We start from the raw sequence: 6,000 nt of genomic DNA on the forward strand, positions 1-6,000 counted from the left end.
TGCGTCGTTAGGGTGCGTCAGGGTGCGTCGTTAGGGTTCGTCAGAGTGCGTCGTTAGGGTGCGTCAGGGTGTGTCGTCAGGGTGCGTCAGGGTGCGTCGTTAGGGTTCGTCAGGGTGCGTTGTGTCGTCAGGGTGCGTTGTTAGGGTGCGTCAGGGTGCGTCGTTAGGGTTCGTCAGGGTGCGTCGTTAGGGTGTGTCAGGGTGCGTCGCTAGGGTGCGTCGTTAGGGTGCGTCAGGGTGCGTCGTTAGGGTTCGTCAGAGTGCGTCGTTAGGGTGCGTCAGGGTGTGTCGTCAGGGTGCGTCAGGGTGCGTCGTTAGGGTTCGTCAGGGTGCGTTGTGTCGTCAGGGTGCGTTGTTAGGGTGCGTCAGGGTGCGTCGTTAGGGTGCGTCAGGGTGCGTCCTGTCGTTAGGGTGCGTCGTTAGGGTGCGTCAGGGTGCGTCGTTAGGGTGCGTCAGGGTGCGTCCTGTCGTTAGGGTGCGTCGTTAGGGTTCGTCAGGGTGTGTCGTTAGGGTGCGTCAGGGTGCGTCGTTAGGGTGCGTCAAGGTGCGTCGTTAGGGTTCGTCAGGGTACGTTGTGTCGTCAGGGTGCGTTGTTAGGGTGTGTCAGGGTGCGTCGTTAGGGTGCGTCAGGGTGCGTCCTGTCGTTAGGGTGCGTTGTTAGGGTTCGTCAGGGTGCGTCGTTAGGGTGCGTCAGGGTGCGTTGTGTCGTCAGGGTGCGTCGTTAGGGTTCGTCAGGGTGCGTCGTTAGGGTGTGTCAGGGTGCGTCGCTAGGGTGCGTCGTTAGGGTGCGTCAGGGTGCGTCGTTAGGGTTCGTCAGAGTGCGTCGTTAGGGTGCGTCAGGGTGTGTCGTCAGGGTGTCAGGGTGCGTCGTTAGGGTTCGTCAGGGTGCGTTGTGTCGTCAGGGTGCGTTGTTAGGGTGCGTCAGGGTGCGTCGTTAGGGTTCGTCAGGGTGCGTCGTTAGGGTGTGTCAGGGTGCGTCGCTAGGGTGCGTCGTTAGGGTGCGTCAGGGTGCGTCGTTAGGGTTCGTCAGAGTGCGTCGTTAGGGTGCGTCAGGGTGTGTCGTCAGGGTGCGTCAGGGTGCGTCGTTAGGGTTCGTCAGGGTGCGTTGTGTCGTCAGGGTGCGTTGTTAGGGTGTGTCAGGGTGCGTCGTTAGGGTGCGTCAGGGTGCGTCCTGTCGTTAGGGTGCGTTGTTAGGGTGCGTCAGGGTGCGTCGTTAGGGTGCGTCAGGGTGCGTCCTGTTGTTAGGGTGCGTCGTTAGGGTTCGTCAGGGTGTGTCGTTAGGGTGCGTCAGGGTGCGTCGTTAGGGTGCGTCAGGGTGCGTCGTTAGGGTTCGTCAGGGTGCGTTGTGTCGTCAGGGTGCGTTGTTAGGGTGTGTCAGGGTGCGTCGTTAGGGTGCGTCAGGGTGCGTCCTGTCGTTAGGGTGCGTTGTTAGGGTGCGTCAGGGTGCGTCGTTAGGGTGCGTCAGGGTGCGTCCTGTCGTTAGGGTGCGTCGTTAGGGTTCGTCAGGGTGCGTCGTTAGGGTTCGTCAGGGTGCGTTGTGTCGTCAGGGTGCGTTGTTAGGGTGTGTCAGGGTGCGTCGTTAGGGTGCGTCAGGGTGCGTCCTGTCGTTAGGGTGCGTTGTTAGGGTGCGTCAGGGTGCGTCCTGTCGTTAGGGTGCGTCGTTAGGGTTCGTCAGGGTGCGTCGTTAGGGTGCGTCAGGGTGCGTCGTTAGGGTGTGTCAGGGTGCGTCGTTAGGGTGCGATAGGGTGCGTCGTTAGGGTGCGTCGTTAGGGTGCGACAGGGTGCGTCGTTAGGGTTTGGACAACACCCTGTCGTTCTCAACTAACATCAAGGCGGTGACCCGTTCCTGTAGGTTCATGCTCTACAACATTCGCAGAGTACGACCCTGCCTCACGCAGGAAGCGGCGCAGGTCCTAATCCAGGCACTTGTCATCTCCCGTCTGGATTACTGCAACTCGCTGTTGGCTGGGCTCCCTGCCTGTGCCATTAAACCCCTACAACTCATCCAGAACGCCGCAGCCCGTCTGGTGTTCAACTTTCCCAAGTTCTCTCACGTCACCCCGCTCCTCCGCTCTCTCCACTGGCTTCCAGTTGAAGCTCGCATCCGCTACAAGACCATGGTGCTTGCCTACGGAGCTGTGAGGGGAACGGCACCTCCGTACCTTCAGGCTCTGATCAGGCCCTACACCCAAACAAGGGCACTGCGTTCATCCACCTCTGGCCTGCTCGCCTCCCTACCTCTGAGGAAGTACAGTTCCCGCTCAGCCCAGTCAAAACTGTTCGCTGCTCTGGCACCCCAATGGTGGAACAAACTCCCTCACGACGCCAGGTCAGCGGAGTCAATCACCACCTTCCGGAGACACCTGAAACCCCACCTCTTTAAGGAATACCTAGGATAGGATAAAGTAATCCTTCTAACCCCCCCCCCCCCTTAAAAGAGTTAGATGCACTATTGTAAAGTGGTTGTTCCACTGGATATCATAAGGTGAATGCACCAATTTGTAAGTCGCTCTGGATAAGAGCGTCTGCTAAATGACTTAAATGTAAATGTAATGTAAATGTTCGTCAGGGTGCGTCGTTAGGGTGCGTCAGGGTGCGTCGTTAGGGTTCGTCAGGGTGCGTCGTTAGGGTGCGTCAGGGTGCGTCGTTAGGGTGCGTCAGGGTGCGTCGTTAGGGTGCGTCAGGGTGCGTTGTTAGGGTGCGTCAGGGTGCGTCGTTAGGGTGCGTCAGGGTGCGTCGTTAGGGTTCGTCAGGGTGCGTCGTTAGGGTGCGTCAGGGTGCGTCGTTAGGGTGCGTCAGGGTGCGTCGTTAGGGTGCGTCAGGGTGCGTTGTTAGGGTGCGTCAGGGTGCGTCGTTAGGGTGCGTCAGGGTGCGTCGTTAGGGTTCGTCAGGGTGCGTCGTTAGGGTGCGTCAGGGTGCGTCGTTAGGGTGCGTCAGGGTGCATCGTTAGGGTTCGTCAGGGTGCGTTGTTAGGGTGCGTCAGGGTGCGTCGTTAGGGTGCGTCAGGGTGCGTCGTTAGGGTTCGTCAGGGTGCGTCGTTAGGGTGTGTCAGGGTGCGTCGCTAGGGTGCGTCGTTAGGGTGCGTCAGGGTGCGTCGTTAGGGTTCGTCAGAGTGCGTCGTTAGGGTGCGTCAGGGTGTGTCGTCAGGGTGCGTCAGGGTGCGTCGTTAGGGTTCGTCAGGGTGCGTTGTGTCGTCAGGGTGCGTTGTTAGGGTGCGTCAGGGTGCGTCGTTAGGGTTCGTCAGGGTGCGTTGTGTCGTCAGGGTGCGTTGTTAGGGTGCGTCAGGGTGCGTCGTTAGGGTGCGTCAGGGTGCGTCGTTAGGGTGTGTCAGGGTGCGTCGTTAGGGTGCAATAGGGTGCGTCAGGGTGCGTCGTTAGGGTGCATCGTTAGGGTGCGTCAGGGTGCGTCGTTAGGGTGCGTCAGGGTGCGTCGTTAGGGTGCGTCAGGGTGCGTTGTGTCGTTAGGGTGCGTTGTTAGGGTGCGTCGTTAGGGTGCGTCAGGGTGCGTCCTTTCGTTAGGGTGCGTTGTTAGGGTGCGTCAGGGTGCGTCGTTAGGGTGCGTCAGGGTGCGTCCTGTCGTTAGGGTGCGTCGTTAGGGTTCGTCAGGGTGCGTCGTTAGGGTGCGTCAGGGTGCGTCGTTAGGGTGTGTCAGGGTGCGTCGTTAGGGTGCGTAGGGTGCGTCGTTAGGGTGCGTCGTTAGGGTGCGACAGGGTGCGTCGTTAGGGTGCGTCAGGGTGCGTCGTTAGGGTTCGTCAGGGTGCGTCGTTAGGGTGCGTCAGGGTGCGTCGTTAGGGTTCGTCAGGGTGCGTCGTTAGGGTGCATCAGGGTGCGTTGTTAGGGTGCGTCAGGGTGCGTCGTTAGGGTGCGTCAGGGTGAGTCGTTAGGGTTCGTCAGGGTGCGTCGTTAGGGTGCGTCAGGGTGCGTCGTTAGGGTTCGTCAGGGTGCGTCGTTAGGGTGGGTCAGGGTGCGTTGTTAGGGTGCGTCAGGGTGCGTCGTTAGGGTGCGTCAGGGTGCGTTGTTAGGGTGCGTCAGGGTGCGTTGTTAGGGTGCGTCAGGGTGCGTCGTTAGGGTGCGTCAGGGTGCGTCGTTAGGGTGCGTCAGGGTGCATCGTTAGGGTTCGTCAGGGTGCGTTGTGTCGTCAGGGTGCGTTGTTAGGGTGCGTCAGGGTGCGTCGTTAGGGTGCGTCAGGGTGCGTCGTTAGGGTTCGTCAGGGTGCGTCGTTAGGGTGTGTCAGGGTGCGTCGCTAGGGTGCGTCGTTAGGGTGCGTCAGGGTGCGTCGTTAGGGTTCGTCAGAGTGCGTCGTTAGGGTGCGTCAGGGTGTGTCGTCAGGGTGCGTCAGGGTGCGTCGTTAGGGTTCGTCAGGGTGTGTTGTGTCGTCAGGGTGCGTTGTTAGGGTGCGTCAGGGTGCGTCGTTAGGGTGCGTCAGGGTGCGTTGTGTCGTTAGGGTGCGTTGTTAGGGTGTGTCAGGGTGCGTCGTTAGGGTGCGTCAGGGTGCGTCCTGTCGTTAGGGTGCGTTGTTAGGGTGCGTCAGGGTGCGTCGTTAGGGTGCGTCAGGGTGCGTCCTGTCGTTAGGGTGCGTTGTTAGGGTGCGTCAGGGTGCGTCGTTAGGGTGCGTCAGGGTGCGTCCTGTCGTTAGGGTGCGTCGTTAGGGTTCGTCAGGGTGCGTCGTTAGGGTGCGTCAGGGTGCGTCGTTAGGGTGTGTCAGGGTGCGTCGTTAGGGTGCGATAGGGTGCGTCAGGGTGCGTCGTTAGGGTGCGTCGTTAGGGTGCGTCAGGGTGCGTCTTTAGGGTGCGTCAGGGTGCGTCGTTAGGGTGCGTCAGGGTGCGTTGTGTCGTTAGGGTGCGTTGTTAGGGTGCGTCAGGGTGCGTCAGGGTGCGTCAGTGTGCGTCCTGTCGTTAGGGTGCGTCAGGGTGCGTCCTGTCGTTAGGGTGCGTCGTTAGGGTTCGTCAGGGTGTGTCGTTAGGGTGCGTCAGGGTGCGTCGTTAGGGTGCGTAGGGTGCGTCAGGGTGCGTTGTGTCGTCAGGGTGCGTTGTTAGGGTGTGTCAGGGTGCGTCGTTAGGGTGCGTCAGGGTGCGTCTTGCGATAGGGTGCGTCAGGGTGCGTCGTTAGGGTGCATCGTTAGGGTGCGTCAGGGTGCGTCTTTAGGGTGCGTCAGGGTGCGTCGTTAGGGTGCGTCAGGGTGCGTTGTGTCGTTAGGGTGCGTTGTTAGGGTGCGTCAGGGTGCGTCAGGGTGCGTCAGGGTGCGTCCTGTCGTTAGGGTGCGTTGTTAGGGTGCGTCAGGGTGCGTCGTTAGGGTGCGTCAGGGTGCGTCCTGTCGTTAGGGTGCGTCGTTAGGGTTCGTCAGGGTGCGTCGTTAGGGTGCGTCAGGGTGCGTCGTTAGGGTGTGTCAGGGTGCGTCGTTAGGGTGCGATAGGGTGCGTCGTTAGGGTGCGTCAGGGTGCGTTGTTAGGGTGCGTCAGGGTGCGTCGTTAGGGTGCGTCAGGGTGCGTCGTTAGGGTTCGTCAGGGTGCGTCGTTAGGGTGCGTCAGGGTGCGTTGTTAGGGTGCGTCAGGGTGCGTCTTTAGGGTGCGTCAGGGTGAGTCGTTAGGGTTCGTCAGGGTGCGTCGTTAGGGTGCGTCAGGGTGCGTCGTTAGGGTTCGTCAGGGTGCGTCGTTAGGGTGCGTCAGGGTGCGTCGTTAGGGTGCGTCAGGGTGCGTCGTTAGGGTGCGTCAGGGTGCGTTGTTAGGGTGCGTCAGGATGCGTTGTTAGGGTGCGTCAGGGTGCGTCGTTAGGGTTCGTTAGGGTGCGTCTTTAGGGTGCGTCAGGGTGCGTCGTTAGGGTGCGTCAGGGTGCGTCGTTAGGGTTCGTCAGGGTGCGTCGTTAGGGTGTGTCAGGGTGCGTCGCTAGGGTGCGTCATTAGGGTGCGTCAGGGTGCGTCGTTAGGGTTCGTCAGAGTGCGTCGTTAGGGTGCGTCAGGGTGTGTCGTCAGGGTGTGTCAGGGTGCGTCGTTAGGGTTCGTCAG

The sequence above is a fragment of the Salvelinus alpinus genome, unplaced genomic scaffold (assembly GCF_045679555.1).
Source record: "Salvelinus alpinus unplaced genomic scaffold, SLU_Salpinus.1 scaffold_64, whole genome shotgun sequence".
In the NCBI taxonomy this organism is placed as follows: domain Eukaryota; kingdom Metazoa; phylum Chordata; class Actinopteri; order Salmoniformes; family Salmonidae; genus Salvelinus; species Salvelinus alpinus.